This window comes from Lagopus muta, chromosome Z, assembly GCF_023343835.1.
Source record: "Lagopus muta isolate bLagMut1 chromosome Z, bLagMut1 primary, whole genome shotgun sequence".
Classification (NCBI taxonomy): domain Eukaryota; kingdom Metazoa; phylum Chordata; class Aves; order Galliformes; family Phasianidae; genus Lagopus; species Lagopus muta.
In genome coordinates this window covers 19,794,185-19,810,255 of record NC_064472.1, presented here as the reverse complement: position 1 = coordinate 19,810,255, position 16,071 = coordinate 19,794,185, and the positions used below count along the sequence as shown (strand labels likewise).

Genomic DNA, 16,071 nt, shown 5'->3' with positions numbered 1-16,071 from the left:
CCAGGACAGAGGCCCTCCGCACTTAAACACTGCTCTGTTCACACCACCAGCCCACAAACCCTTTTCTACATATTGTAAAATGTGTTTGGACGTTCTCTTCAATTTTGCCCTCATACCCTCTCCCTGCTCCTTGGTTTCAGACTCCAGTTACTGCCTCCTTGTTAATAACCTCAGAAGCATCATTTGCAGCTTTCTGTGGGCTGAAGTGACGAAAAGACCAAAGGAGCATCCTCTTACACCCCAGGAATCTCCCATCACCCCCCTTTTGTCCTTTACGTCAGTAGATGGGGTCACTGGGAGCTTCATCTTCATTCAAAACGACTTTCTGCAAGAGATCTGTGGTACCCACAATCCTAAGAGGATGGAAGGGGACCTGAAATACTGAGCTAAAGCCGAGCAGTGTAGCTTTGTTGTATTTTATTCTCTTTTTTGTTATGAAAGGAACGACTCCATCTACCAGGTTTTGCCTTCCGCGACTCTCGTCTCGTCTCGCTGCTCCCTGAGCACGAAGGACTCGCGCAGCCATTCCGACTCGCAAACAGCAGCTCTTCGGGGCGAGCTCGCACACCGCGGCGAGGCTCCGACGGCACACCAGCGCTAACCTCGCCCGGCTCGCACAACCTGCCCGCCCCGGCCCGGGGGCGGCGGGCGCTGACTCAGTGCCGCGCCGCGGGAGGGAGCGCGGGGCGTGTCCGGTGGGCGTGGCCCGGCAGTGGGCGTGGCCACCCGCGCTCCCTGTCGGGGGCGGCCCGGTGCGTCCCGCAGTTATTGCCCGGCGCGGGGGGGGACAGGTGAGGCTGCGCGGCTGCCGCGTGAGTGCTGCCGGGGCGCGGGGAGGGCGGGAGGTGCGCGCGCGATCCCCGGGTTGCGCGCAGGGGACGGGACGGATCCTCGGGTGGCTCCCGCGACCCCTGCCCCGAGCTCGCGTGTGTGCGGCTCCCTTGCCTCTCCCCTGTCCCCGTCATTGCTCTCTGGCTGCTCCAGGCCTCCGAGCTCCGCTTCCTCTCACCTTGCGGCTCCCTCGCGGTGCCCGCTGCCACCGCGCCGCCCCCCGCGGTGCCCGTCCCCTGGCCGCGCTCCGCTCCCCATCGTTCTCCTCCGAGCCCCGCCCGGAGGAACCGTTCCTCCGGCGAGGAGGCGCGGAATGCCGGGGCGTTGCGGGCTTTCTTAACAGAAGCGCCTTTTCGCAGTCCCCGGAACGAAGAGTAGTCGCGGAGGGCTGCAGGTGCCGGCGGCAGCGGGGAGAGGCGTGGCACACGTGGTGGAGTTCTTCGAAGGCAGAGCTACAGGGTGCTGTTTCGCCAGGGGCCGTCGGGCGGGTTGGGCGTCCTGTGGGCGCCGCCGCCTCCTTTCCCTCTGCCAGCCGGTCCGGCCCGAGCTGTGTGCGGGACGGCGCTGGGCGAGCGGCGGGGTGAAACCCCATTAAGTGCCGGAGGATGCTCTGTGAGCAGAGAGCTGCAGGTCGGCTCCGACCGGTCGCTTTGAGCGTGTGGCAAATGGAGAGAAGTTGTCTCACGCTGTGGGAACAGATCGGGAACTTTCTCCCTTGCCCGTTTCTCATCCAGACGTCGCGCTCTGTTTGAGAGCCGCCCCGTTCGGAGGTTTGGGCGGTTTCAGCAGCGCGGGGCTGCAGGCACAGCCCGACCGTGTGGGGCCGCGTGGGAGCGGAGCGCTCGTGGCTGCGCGTCTCACGGCGGTAGCACAGGGCTGGGAAAACTGGGCCGGGCTCGGGCCGAGAGTCTTCCTTGTCGGCAGCTCTGGCGCGGGAAGTAGCGCAGCCTTCCTTGCAGCGCGTCAGTCAACTTTCTGCTAAGTACTGTGTAGGAGCGGCGGGAGGCAGGTTGTGCTGCAGGAAGCGATATTCATGGAATGTGCTGGGAGAGACGCCGCGGCGTTAGGCGAGGAAAATACACGCCGCGTAGGATTTGACTAGTTAAAGAGCTCTGAATATTATGAAATGTCTATCAGCTAATTGCACGCTGCAGAAAGAACTAACCAGGTATCCTGTATCTGGTATCCTGACGTGACTCTGCTGCCTTTGCTGACTGTGCCGTGCCCTTCCTGGCATTGTTTCTCCCTGCCGCAATAAACCGGAAAACTGTGACACTTTTTTTTTTTTTTTTTTTTTTTAAACTCGCTACCTTGTACTTTTGCTCTTATTCCTCATTTAAACCTTCGCTTATCTCTGCTGGCTGCTGAGCCTGAGCTGTGGCACAGCAGCGCCTATGCGGGTCTCCCACGGCTGCTGCAGGGTGGGAAGGATGTCGGAAGCATTAAGCTGCTTCCCAGACCGTGTGCTGCCAGAAAGAGCTCTGTCTCTCTCAACTGCTTTTGTCCTGGTTTTCTTTCCTGGGGTCACAGTGGGTGACACACAGGTGTGCTTCAGTCTCTCTCCCCCCTGCCGAACTCCATGCAAAGTTTGAGAACTGGCAGACCTCTGCTTGCCTTTTCTTCTGCTGCCATTTGTTGATGCTTCCAAAAGCAGCTCTGAGTGTTAAGGAGGGAGCCAAATGCTGGGAGACTCAAAAGAGAAGCTATGCCAATTAAAAAAAAAAAAAAAAAAAAAAAAGTGTATCAGGAAGAAGAACACAGAAGTTTGTTCTCAGGTTTAGTCTTAGGAGTTTCCTGCTCAGTTAAAATTACCTTAAATACAATCGCGAACTTGGTTGGTAGCTCCACATAGTAATACTGGACCCGTTGCTTCCCTCAGTATGTGGGCCATGTGCTGCAGCTGCAGGAAGCAAATGCAGCCTAAAGGGTGAAAACTAAACTTTTCCCTATTTTCCTATTGAAACATTTGAACAAAAACATTGACAATACATTCTGTATACCTGGTTTTACTCTTTCAATGTAGCTCCTTTTAAAGGGAAGAAAATGAAAGCTAAAGGGACATGCAGTGCAGTCTGATTTTTCTAGAGCCTGTTTTCATGTGTTTGATTTGCCAGAAGTTTGTACAGTTTCAAGTGATATGGCAGATAAAAATTTTTCTGTCCTTTTGATATTAAGTGAAATCCCAGAAGAAATAGTATTTGTTTCAACTGATAGTAAGTGTGAGTTAAGCCTGATGATAGAAACCAGAGCAGCTTGGGTATTTTTTTAATGTCTTTGGTTTCTGTGTCTGATGCTGAATATTGAACAGGAAATGCTGAGCAGTGGTTTTCTTTCCTCCTATAACGTAGTAAAATGCTCTCTGTGTGCTTGTTATGTTTTCATTTTTTTTCCCCTTGGTGTATCTCTCTCTGCTTACACTCTGTTTGCTTTTGATGGTTACACAAAATATTTCTTTACTTAAGGTGTTGAGTAAAGAAGACCTATATGCATTGTAACTAGAAGGTAATGAATGGAACAGTGGGAGAAGAGCGCTAAATTTAGAGCGGCACAGGTGTGCACAGAGGCTGGTTTGCTACCTTGGTGCTGTATGAGGATGGCAGGATCAGAGTCCTCTGACATCAGCTGGCACGCAGCTGACCTCTGTGACTGCCCCTTGCGCAGCCTGCCAGCCCTGAGCATGCTGGGTGCCGTTGCAGAGTAGTACAGATGTCACAAGGAGGCTGAATTCAGGTGGCAGCAAATAAGCACGGTGAGTCACCGTATTTGCCAGGAGCAGTGGTATTTGGATTGCCCCCTCCCCTGCGCCAGGGCCGCGTCACCACTGTCAGCCCGATGGCTGCTGTCTCCCCTCACCTGATCCCTGATCCCACCTCTGCCTCCTGTTGCAGTTTCACAGCGTTTCTCCTATCCTTTGTCAGTGCTGCTTCTGTTGTTGTGGTTGGGTGCTGAGTGTGGGACAGCGCCCTCCTGGATGAAGATGCTCTTTCCTTTTCCTGTGGGTTGTCTCCCCCCTGCCCTTGTGTTTCACAGTCTGTTTCTATGAGGCCAAGAAAGGTTGCATGAGTAAGGGGCTGTGTTGGAGTAGGAGTGAGTAATGGGGGTGATGTAGATTAAGATGACGTTAGTCCCATTAAAGGGGCTTTTCCAATTGCAAACTTAATCTGTAAACAACTTGCTGGTCGTCTTGTCATGTTTTTGTGAGTTCCTGTGTGTTCCCTGTGTGCATGTAATTGTATCATGAAGTCTTTGCAATTTGCATTATGTTGTGTATTGATAACGTGCCTTGCCCAATGGGACCCGTGTCTGGAACCTCTATTCAAACTACTTTTTTTCTTCTCTTTTTAAAGCATTTTGTCACCAAATGTGTATGAATATGAATGTAAGTTTGTATTGCGCAGTTCAGAAATGCGTGCAGACAAACAGTTGTCCAGTGAAAAATGCTAGTAACTTCTTACAGGTATCTCCTGAATGGGACTTCAGGAGAGCCCTGCTATTCCAGGGACTGTATTTTGGATTTATAAATATATCTGAGTTAAAAACAGAGCTTGCTAAGAATAACTCCATTCCTTCTATTATTTGTCTCCTAACAAAAGAAGGGGGAAGGGGACAACTCCTGCTGGAGTCAGAAACACAAAGATCGGTTTGTTGATGTGGAGATAATTTGCATTCTGTCATCAATCGCAAAATGATTTAAAACAAAGTCACACTGACCTGTTTCAGTGCCACTCTGTATCCATGTACAGTATGGGAACATTTCACATTAGTGTTTTAGTTTTCTTTAATTTTTATTTTTTTTTGTGTTTTGTCTGAGCAGTTGGAAAAGAAAGTGGAAAGTGTTGGTAGTGGTTGAAGCTGCTGTTTTGTGATACGAGTAGAGAGCAAGGTGAGTGGAAAGGAGGAACTTTGTCTAGAGCTGTTGTTGCTGATGATAATATCTTTAATGGGAAAAAATCGTTCTTCTCAGTGAATTACAGTATGTTTTAATGTATCAGGCTTCTTCTGGTCAGGATTAGACAATAGACAATATTTTCATTTTCTTTACTTTTGGTAGACTGCTTTTGGTTTTCTTAATTAAAGATATTGGCTGAAGCTTTGAAAATATCAGGGTTTATAGGTCAGGTGTGTCTGTTCCTTCTGTTAAACAAATACTGTGGTATTTGCCATATGGTGTTATGAACAGATAGGGATGGACTGAACAATAAAGTCTATTCTCTGTTCATAGTTGTACTCCTAATGCTGCCTTTTCCTGTACAGATGAAAATCACTTAATTTCAGATATATATATTTCAGTTGAATAGTGTGTTTTACAGTGTTTACATTTATATCATCACTGTATGATCCCTGTTCGGTTGGCTTAGACGTACAGTTGGAAATATCTGAATTGAATTATATTCTTTAATTGCTTCTGTAGTCAGAGTTCTGTGGCTTGTCTTCTCTGTACTGAAATAAAAGGTTCACTTTTGAGACTTTTAGCTGTACAGAATGGGTCTGACAAGCTTAATTAGATTACTGTAATGCACTTAGGAAGTGCCCTGTCCACCTTCATCTGTTGTGACCAAGATGTATAGAAGAAGCTGTGTACAAATGCCAGAGGGCTAATGCAATGAGGGAGGTGTTCAATGTCAGCTTTGAAATTAAAGCTTTGGAAAAACTATTTTTGAGCCATGTTCCGTGTGGCGTTATTGCAGATGCTAATTCCTTCCATCATCTGTATTACTACCACAACACCAGAAACACTGTTTCATTAGCACTTTTGTACTTAGATTACAGGAGTCTACTGAATTTGTTTTTTTTTTTTTCCCATGGAAAAAGTGATGTAACTATGAAGGAAGGCTGTAAGTCAGTTTATGGATAGCTCTGGTGTTCAAGAAATCTCATTTCAGTTCTAACCATGATCCTTGGCATTTTGGAGAGGGAGAAAGTTGGGGAGTGCAGAAGCTGTAAGTTGTTGGAACTCTCATTGCCTCCCTTCAACGAGTCCTTTGATGAATGTCTGAAACTTTACGGAATAGGAAATCCGCCAGCTGAGTTTCACATTATCTTGAAACAGCTTTCCAAAAAACGACGTGGTTGATTGCTCTGAGAGGGTCTTATCTGAAGGTTGCAGAAGAAAGCTTCCTGAATTCTAGTTGGAAAATGCTCAGTTCTGGTTTGATCTTGACAGATCTGCTGAAATGAGGCTGCTTCTGTATTTTAGAACTGAATAGCTTATATGCCCCACTTGACTTTAAGTTACTGAATAGACAACTACCTCGGAATCCGTGGAAATTGTGCTACTTGGTGTGGTGTGCTTGCTTGTATCTTTGTAGAGTGTAATTGCATGTCATCACTTGCTTTCATCCAAGGTGCCAGAGCACTGGCAAAATGTAATTGAGTCTAGACAGGCTTTTGTGAAAGGAAAGGGAACTGCTCTTACAGATGGTGGAATTATATAATCTTGATGCATCTGTTGAGACAAGGGCACAGAGAAGAGGTCCAGTCAATGGGCAAGCATCTCACTGTATGGATGTTGTCATCTGGGTGAGCCTGCAACTGGATCATGTGTATCGAAGATAGTGTGGGTGAAAGCGGGTTCCTTGGTTTGATTGTGACCAGTGAAATCTTTTGGAGGGGAGATACAAGAGTGGGAGAAAAGTGGCTGCCTGCTGGGAGGATGAGGGTTGTGGTGTTGCTCTAGGTTCAGATAGCAGTATGTGGGCTGGTTGTTTGGGGTAGTAACTGGAACACGGAGCTCAGACCAAAACTTTAATTTTGTTCATTGCTTTGCTGTGCTGACAAGTGGGAAAAGAGATACTATTTCTCTAGTAGCTGAGCATCCATGCAGAGAACAAACCAAACATACTGACCTGTTCTGCAGAGCACTGAAACCTTCATGCAAAGAAGGCCGTCTCAGACTTCTTTTGGTGACTGAAATGCACAGTTAGATATACGCCTAATCTTTCTTTGATTTGGAGACGTTCCACTTTTCTTCTCCTTTCCTGATGTTGCATGCTGAGTGAGTCTCGTGTACTGTTAAATGGGAACATCAGCATTAGGCTGAGTGCTCTGCTTCTTGCCAACCTTCTGCACTGAAAGTATTATCGTCTCCTCCATTATTCTGATGTGGCACACTCACTGCCTAATGTATTTTGTTGATGGGATTATTCATTTATTTATTTGGCTATTTGTATTTGGCAATCTTTCAGGAACAGAAATGGGAAAAATAAGTGCAGTTGATATGAACTGGTTGAATCCTCCACACTGTCTAGCTCAGCTTATCTATTTTAAACTGCAGCCATGTCTTGTGGTCCTCGGCGGTCACCTGTTGCCTGGGAACTGCTGTGGTTATGGAATCTTCTGATGGAAGGTGGAAAATATTCAGTAGTCCTCCCAGGTGGAATTGTACTTCACGGCATATCTGTGGTGCTTTTCATCCTGTTCTTCTGTAAAGGTATTATTCAGTGTTAGGCTAATTTAAAGAAGCTCCAACCTGCACAGTACAGCTCTATTTACTCTTCCTGAGCTTCCTGAAAGTGCAAAATACTGACAATATCTTAACATTCTGGTTAGCACAGGAATTGAGATCAAAGTAACGAGGTCTGGGACAGATGTCAACCTTAACAACTGTGTCATATCATTAATATACTTTGCCCATAACACTTGGTGTTATGCAAACTGCTGCATGTTTTTTGCTTAGAAGTAGAACAAAGTGCTGATAGCCTTTTAAGCATCAATTTTTATTGAAAAACTTATTTAAAAATGGCTTAATGGTTCTTTGCTAATCAAACCAGGTAATATTTTTAGCTGGTAAGGAATTTTATTTCTGTGTAAGTTTTTGAGGGTAGGTTGTCATCTGGTTGCTGTCCTGCGTGATATTGCTTTGCAAAAAAGGAGCGACCTTTTTCTTTTGTTTCCGTAGGTCTTTCACTGCTCTGAGTCACCTGGATCAGATGTTTCCTCTCTGTAATACTTGTAGACAGCTGTGAGTGTTCCTGCTCCATCTGTTGATTGAGTCCAGAGCAGCCAGGCTTTTGTGGGAATCTAAAGGGTTCCTGACACCTTTATAGCCCTCTGCAGGGTATCAGCAGAGCAAGTAGAAAAAAGTGTTTTTGGAGTTCCTGTTAATGTTAAATTAAAGCAGAGGTGCATCCTTCCTTGTGTTCACAGTGTCTCTAAGCTCTGGAAAACTGGATCATCCTGCAAGGGGTGCAGTCATCTCAAAAAGGAAGGGCTCCATGGAAAGCTACTCACCCAGTTGTACTGTAAGCAGCACCCAAGGCTTCTTGGGTGGAATGCAAAGACTTACCCAAATTTCAAACATTATCACATAGGGTTTTGTAATATACCAACTTTGATCTTTTCATGCCCAGACTTGAAGTATAAGCACAATACAGTCTTGATAGCGTCTTTCTTGACTGTGGATGAGTCTACAGAGTGACTTTCTCTATTTTCCTTGATGTCTGGCATCTTTTTACCTTCTCTTCTTCATCCTTCTGTGGTTCCTCCCTTGAGGACAGAATACCACTGGAACTGGCTGGGAAACATAAGGCTTTTCTATCTCATGTCAATTTCTGAAACTGTTCCACTTCTGCAATAATTCTGGTCAAGTGCAAGACATTTTTTTCTTTTTTCCAGGTGGGGATATTCTTTGGGGTACAGGAGAAAAGCTGGGCTTTTCTGAGGAGAAAGTAGAACTCTACTCCTGTTTTCGTGGCTCTTATTTAGTAGTTCTGGCCAAGAGGCCTGAATCTCGAAGTAATGGCATAGAATAAGTTCATGGCCTGATGCTAATACTTCTGAGTGCATTTCCACAGATTCATGTGACCTTTTGCCATGCTGAAGAACGTTGTTTTTAAAATACGGACAAAGCAGAACGTCTTTAATTGCATGTTCTTCAATGATTTGGGACCTCCAACTGCATGTCTATAAATCTTCACCTCTGGACTGAAAAGGTTTATGATGTGGCTATGAAGGTTATGATGTTGCTTCCTGGGGCACTTCAGGGAGCACATCACATTGCCTAATGTTCCAAGATCGAACTGGTGAGCAGCAGCTTTTTTTTTTTTTTTTTTTTTAATGACAATGGACTTCCTCATTCTGATAGTTTAGTTTCAAAATGTGCTGAGCACAGACTTCCTTTAAAACGGCTCATCTCATTGCTGCCCTTACCATCTCCCTTCGAAGTTCAGCAGCTTGTGTTGCTCTCCCCAGAGCTGACCACTGCACAGCATGCATCACAGCAGAAGGTTGTGGACACAGCTGGTCCCAGTTTTCTTCTGGAAGAGCCTCCTAGAGAGGTTGCAGTTGCCAGTGTTTACAGTGTGCAACAGCATGTCCGTTATGCTGGATGGTGGGTGGATGGGGAGGGTGTCAGTTCTGGGTCAGCTGCCTTTAGAATTTATGGCTGCTTATTGCAATGCAAGCAGTGTTGGAGTAGAAGGAATGCATTATTTTGCTGCTGAGGATATAAGCTCAGGACCCAAGGCTGGGGAGGCTGAGCAAGTGCAAGGCAGTGGGAAACAATGGTGAAGGAAATAAGTCCATGTCAGCATGAGCAAGTGGTGTGGGAGCAGCTCAGCTCTTGTAAATTGCCGCATTAAACAGTGAACAAAATAAGATGTTACTATTCCACACCAGTGTTATCAGTGTTCCTGCTTACTCACATTCTGAACCCTGCAATATTGCAGCTATTGTAATAAAAGTTCCGTGAAATGATAATGACCTTGCATCATGGTTTCTGGGGTGACAGTACCCGAGCTGTCAGTTGCTGTAATCTTGCTGTAGGCAAGAAGAGATTGCAAGAAAATACTTCCTTCAGTACTGATGAATATTCCACGTTTTATTTGTTCACCTTTTTTAAAATAAAATTTTAAGGTGAATGTTAAGTTCTTAAGGTAACTGTTTATGCATGTATGTTTACATATTTGTCTCCCCTTCCCATTAAATTCTGTTCTGCTGAGTTTTCATGTTAAAAGACATCACAATCTTCCTCTCTTCAACAGAAGGAAATCTGAAGTCTGACTTTTCCATTTATGCTTATTCATTGTTGAATAGCTACAGGTACATTCTCACTGATTATTTGGTTAAAAAATATTATTGAAAATTGTCTGCTTTTATTTTCCATTGTTAATAGCTAGGTTAGCATGATGCTCCCCGCGTAACAAGTCTTGTTCCTACTTGTTTTAAGGGATCTTCTCTGGAAACTGTAGTCTAGCTCTTTGTCTCTTTATTTCTTTTTGTTCAAGTTCCATGGATTGTGCCCACAGTGACTATTTAATGACAATTTATTGATGTAGCTTTTCTGCCACATGAGTGGATGTGAATTCTTGTCTACCAGTTCCTGGTAGCAAACTGTTTATATTTTAATTAATTAGACATATGAGATCTCTATATACAGTTCCCCTTTTGAGTGTTAATGAGGAGGTTATGTGTTGCAGCTACAGCTTACAATTGAAGGAAGGCAGTGGTCTCTCATTCTTATCCCATTCCATATTTGCACAAGTAGCTTTAATCAGGCAGGTATGAGGGCTGCTCCAAAAGTAATGCCTCCTATTTCATTATGTGGTCCGTGATGTCAGAGGTGCATGTTGGTAATATGGTAGTAGAGCTTGAACCTTCTTGCCAGTATTCCATTACGTTCTGTTGCCATGTGACAGATGGCAGCAGAGTGACAGTCTGACAAAATGGTGTCTGACATGGAAGTGCATATGAAGCAAAGGTGTGTCATTGAACTTCTCCATGTGGAGAAAACGGCACCTACTGACATTCATTGATGCTTGCTGAACACTGATGGAGACCAAACAATGGATGTGAGCACAGTGAGGGGAAAAAAAAAAAACAAAACAAACCTTTTAGCTTAAATATCACTCTTTATCCCTCTACATCATTTAGAGTTTACTGTAGAAGGAAAAGGTCCAGATGGGTATAAGCTCTATATGTTGTGATTCTTACTTGTAGAGGAATGAATGGGTGGCACAGGGTGTGTGTGACTGTGCTGATGAACATACTAAACTGCATCATTACTCCCTAGCCCATGGCTCTTGTTCAGTGAAAGCCTTTTTAAAGTGACTTAAACGAACTGATCTGATCTTAAAATGAAAGCAACTGCAGAAGGTTTTCTGGTTACATAATTAAGAAGGAGGAAAAAAGAGGTGCTGTTAAGTCCTTTGGATAAAGAGGAGATTAACTGGAATCAGATCTGTTGCAGATACTAAATGAATACATTGCCAGAGGTTTTTGATAGGGGTAATGATATATCAATAGCTAATGGAAATGAGGTTTCATTACTGCAAATATTATATCATAAGTGAATCTTATTTTGACTTCCAGGTAAAAGTTGTCACACCGTGTGTCACAAGACTTGCTGTGCTGGCTGCAGTGGGTGGCTTTGGGAGCTGGTATCACCCAGCTGGAATGAAACCTGTAGGAGCTGAGCAGAAGCCATGCACTGGCAATTAGGGAGAGGAGCTCCTGTAGGCTGGTTGTAGAGTGGCCTGTAGCAGAGGTGAGGAGACGAGTGAGACTAGCTGATGGCAGGGTGGCTGACCTGCAAGTGCTCAAGTAAAGGCAGAGCAGCACTGATAACATATCTCAAGGAGCTTTTCTCCCTTATGTTTTTGCCTTTCTCAGTAACACTAGGAACATAATGAAAGGGGAGGTGGGTGGGTATGGAAAGAGATACTGCTGTTTGTGGTGGTTGTTTCCCAGGTGAAACTGGAAATCCTCTTCTGGACCAGCCCAGTGTTTCTCTCATCGTTGAGATAAACTGATGACTGAATTCAGATTTGAAAAAACCTTCCTTCCAGGTTATGTTTGCAGGGACTATGATTTGATGGGCCTTTTTATGGGATTAGTCCCTAGGATTGCTTACAATTGCATCAATGTTATCCTTAGTCTTTTGCTACCAGATCATAGCACAATACATTTTGTGTGGCTTTAGTTCTTGTATCGTGAAGCATCCCCTGTACATGTGATGGACAGATTGAGGGCTTCCTGAAGTGGTGTGTACTCTTGATTGAATATATAGCGCATGATCATCTATGGTTATGCAGGACAAGGCATGAGAATCTTATGCTCTCCATATGTGATTTCACCATCAGCTTAAACCTCTATGACAAGGCTGCTAATCTGACTTTCCCCACCTTCCTGTGACATCACAATTCATGTGGTGTCTTCTTGTTCTTTTCCCTCGTTGTTCTTTTCCTTGTTGTTTTCCCTTGCATGAACTTCCTCTGGTGCATCCACTGCTTTTCTCAGAAGATGAAGATTCCAAGTGGGTTGCTGAGCTGTAGTGGTTTATCCTGCAGTTGCCTGAGGACTGGATCTTATCAGCAGGGATGCCATGAGACTGTGTGATGGAGTTGCTGGTGGTTGGATGGGAGTACACAGAGAGAAGAGTGCTTGTGTGATACTAGCTGGAAGCTGGGCACAAAATGGAGCTGTCTGTATCTGTTACCAGTCTTCAGTGTTGACTGAAATCTGCAGTATCAGTTAACAAGTTTTAAATGGGTGTGGGAGGAAATACAAATCGTCTTTATTTTATCAGGATGGGAAATCCACTTGGCTGGCAGAAAACTAATATGAAACGTGATTGAAATGGAGTGTTTTCACTAGTTCTGCTGTTTATAGGCTACTTTGCCCGTGTAGGTAAATGACAGATTTGATGGTAGTTTAAAAAGCCAAGATTTAAGTACGGAGATACCATATAAATAATGCAATAAAGGTGACAACAGAGGTTAAGTATTAGATCTCTTACTGACTTCTGCCAGTGTGGGATTTTACAGGCACGTATTCTAATACAATTTCTAAACCTCTTTCTTTGATTTTTAAGATATCCCCATTCTTTGTAAAGGAATTTACACCTTCTCTGAAATCTGTATTCCATTCTGATGCTAAATGCATGTAGAGAGGTGGCTGATGCAGTCTAAGGAGTTTTTTTTAATGGAATGGCTTCAGAGATAGAACTTTAAATTTAATAAGAGTGACAACTGATACACCTCAGTATTAACAACAAAAATCCACCCATTGCTAAGGAGGTTATAGCCAGCCTACCTGTGAGATGGGCCTTTCAAGAGGTGGGCAGTGTAGTTGAAGGATTGGGATTGTCAGGGAAACTTCTCTGAGGGAAATCTGTAATGCCAGGAGATAACCAACTTCATTGCAGAATGTAGGTGAGCAATCAATATAACGTAATAGCTATTCTGTATTTGTTTGCAGTGTGGCATAAGGGAGTAATGTAGTTAAAATAACTTTACGTAACCATGCACCCTTGAGAAATAGGAAGGGCAGAGCTGATGTTCTCCAGGTAATGCAAAAGATAACGATCTGTGAAATGTTCTCGATTTAATTACCATGTGAACTTCAAGAGCAGAATTAACAATTGTATATTAAGTGATTCTGAAACATCGAAGTTTCATAACTGTGTCTGAATATGTCAGCTAGTATTACTGTCATTTCTTAAGAAGTTGTGAAATCAGAACTGCGTGGATCAGTGCTCTCTCATGTTCCTGAAGGGTCTCTGGGATGGGAGGGGTTCTGCCATCATTATCTGCTGGACATGTTAGAGGGGTAACATTCTAGAAAATGTGCTTCTAGCATCTGCCTTGGGTGGAAGTTACCCCAATGAAGCTTGTACTTTGCTGTCGTATTTCCAGTCTTGCTGAGCAATACCTATAAAAGCAAGGTCCTCTCTGCCAGGATCTGTAAAGATATGACAAGGAAGAATGATTTTAAACTAAAAGAGAGGAGATTGAACTTAGATGGCAGAATACAATTTCTTACTGCAGTGGTGTTACCAAGATTTGCTTTTAAATAGTAGAAGTATATTTTAATATTAAAAACTCTGTAGGGGGAATAAATAAGTGCAAAGAATGGCAAATATCTCTCGTGTGGGTTAAGCCAAAGAATGCTAGAAGCTTGTTGTTCTCATTTAAAATTAAAGAATGTTTGAGGCATACCAGTAATTCTTATTAGAGGAAACAGTATTATTATTTTTTTTGAACTAGCAGAACTTGAGCGCTTCCAGCAACTTAATGCCTACTGCTTGTGATCATGAGGAATTCTGAAATGGTTGCTGTGGCATTTTGCACATTCTTGGCTGGCTTAAATTACTTTATCATATATCCCCTCTCCAGTAAAGTTAATGGTCAGATTTTAAATCAGTTCTGCAAAACTGTATGCTTTAATTCAGCTTCAGCTATTTCAGCTGTCTGCTGAGCTCTGGGGAACTGGAGAGCAACAAATGGTATTGCTCTTTTGATGCAGCCTGTTCCATCGTTTGGTTCACTTACGCCCCATCTTTATAACGATGAGGCGTGTTTATTTAAAGGTCTCTTAAAAATGATATTAGTGCAGCTGGCTTGAACTGCAGTGCACAGGATGAATTCTGTTGCTATTAAAATATATATATTTAAAAAGCACTCATTATTTCTCAGAGTTGAGTACCTTCACAAAGGTTTTCACAGATGATTTCATTTGTCTCACAGAAGTGATTGCAGTGCTTGTTTTCCAGAGCTTCATAGGACTCTACATATGTTCTTTAAAACTTTTCAGTCAGCAAACTGAACTTGAATTGCTGGATTTTTTAAAAAACTAAAAACAATAACAACACCAAAAACACTTCTGTTACATCATTCAAAATAACTGAATTCTGAGCATTATTCCATTAGTATCACTAATTTTGAGCAAGTTCACTCCAGTCTGGGCTATTTTAAAAAGAAAATCCCCTGCTACTAGCATGCTGTGTCGCTTCCTATAGCGTTCCTATTATAGGCAGGAGATGGAACATTGGAAATAAAAGAGCTGATGTGCTGATTCTGCAGGTATGTTAGCAGGTGTATGAACTAAATGTTGTCGAACTGACTGAACTGTGACTAAATAAATGCTTAATGTGCGAATGGGTTCACAGTGTGAAGAGCTAAATCTGTGTATTTAAGAAATGGTTTTCTTTGCCTCCGGGTATTTGTCCCTAAAATAAGGGACTAAAAGGCTAAATACTTCCTGTTTCATGCTTCGAGGATAAGTTCTGTAGGCTTTGAAAGCTGCAATGGAATCAGACCTGTGCCAGTGATTCATTGGGTTTCTTCCCACTGACATGATTGTATTGCAAAAAATCAGCCTTCAAAATTGTTTGTTTTTTTTATTGATGTACAGTCTAATTGTTTCTCTTTTGTGTGGTTATGTGGATTTTTTTGGAGTGTTCTTAAAAACTAACAGCAAGAAAAATTACAACAAGAAGACTTGTTATGGTATTTCCCAGTATGTATGAGTTTGTGTGTGAAGTGTAAAGTGACAAGACAAAATGTACCTCCTAATGTAAATGTAACCAATTGCTCATAGAAGTGGAATTACAAAGGAGAAGTAGGTGGCTAGTTGAGAAATCAAATAGAACTGTAAAATGCTTTAAAAATAAGGTGATAGTGTTGCATGCGAAAGTTGATTTTAAATCTTCTAGCTGTTGGAAGGTTATGAGCAGCACTGTCTTCCTCACAGACATTATTCCTGCTCTCGGAGTACCTAGTTGTGTCTTTTTGTTCTCTGCTTACTTTCAGATGTAATTTCTTAGCATCTGCGAGGCAAAGCTGAGTGAGGCGGACTGCTCTAGGGCTGCGCCCTTCTCTTCTGTCTGGCAGCTAAGCTGCAAAATTTCCAGAATAAGTTCAGCAGTGGTTGTGAACAGAAACAAAACTTGGAAGGCTGAAGGCCTTGTTGTATCAGTACCTGTGAAATGTTTTTAGGGGGGAGATGGGGCAAGCGTTTATGCAACAGTATGGAAAGAGAGCATTTTTTTGTCCGCTGCAAATCTGCCATGAGCAGAAGCAGGGGATTAGGAGTAGTCCAGTTCCAGTGGCCAGCTGGCATTAGAGTCGCTGTTTAAACACTGACAGCACGTTTATCTGATTCTTAATACAAAACTGAAGTGGTGTTGACACGTCAAATGGATAAAAGCAAAGACTTGTGCATTGCTGAGGTTGCAGTTGTCAGGTTTCGAGGTTGCAGCCATGAGGAGGAAAAGTCTATCAACACCACAAAGAGTGGCAATCTATTCTGAGCAAGCATCCACACGGTTTCTGGACTTTTGAGAGCATGTTTGGAGGTAGTGAGATTCCTCATTTAATGTAGGTCTTGATCAGCATATAGAACTAGCCAGTCTGAGCTTCATTTAGATCATCTCCAGGTTGACAGGAGGAGAATGAATGGCAGTGAATTCAGTAAGCTATTGTTCTTTGTTAAAGTACTGATTAAATGTTACGTGATTATCTG

General features: G+C 43.6%; 1 protein-coding gene across 2 annotated transcripts in view; it reads left to right on the top strand.

The window, feature by feature from the left end:
• Positions 1-690: 690 nt before the first annotated feature.
• The window catches only part of ELOVL7 (ELOVL fatty acid elongase 7), a 29,729-nt gene continuing 14,348 nt past the window's right edge, over positions 691-16,071 (top strand). Inside the window, exon 1 of one of the 2 annotated variants that reach the window (XM_048931468.1) lies at positions 691-791. The gene's annotated coding sequence lies outside the window, so the exon portion shown is untranslated. Of the gene's footprint in view, positions 813-16,071 lie in introns of both variants that reach the window. The other variant, XM_048931469.1, reaches the window with a different exon arrangement.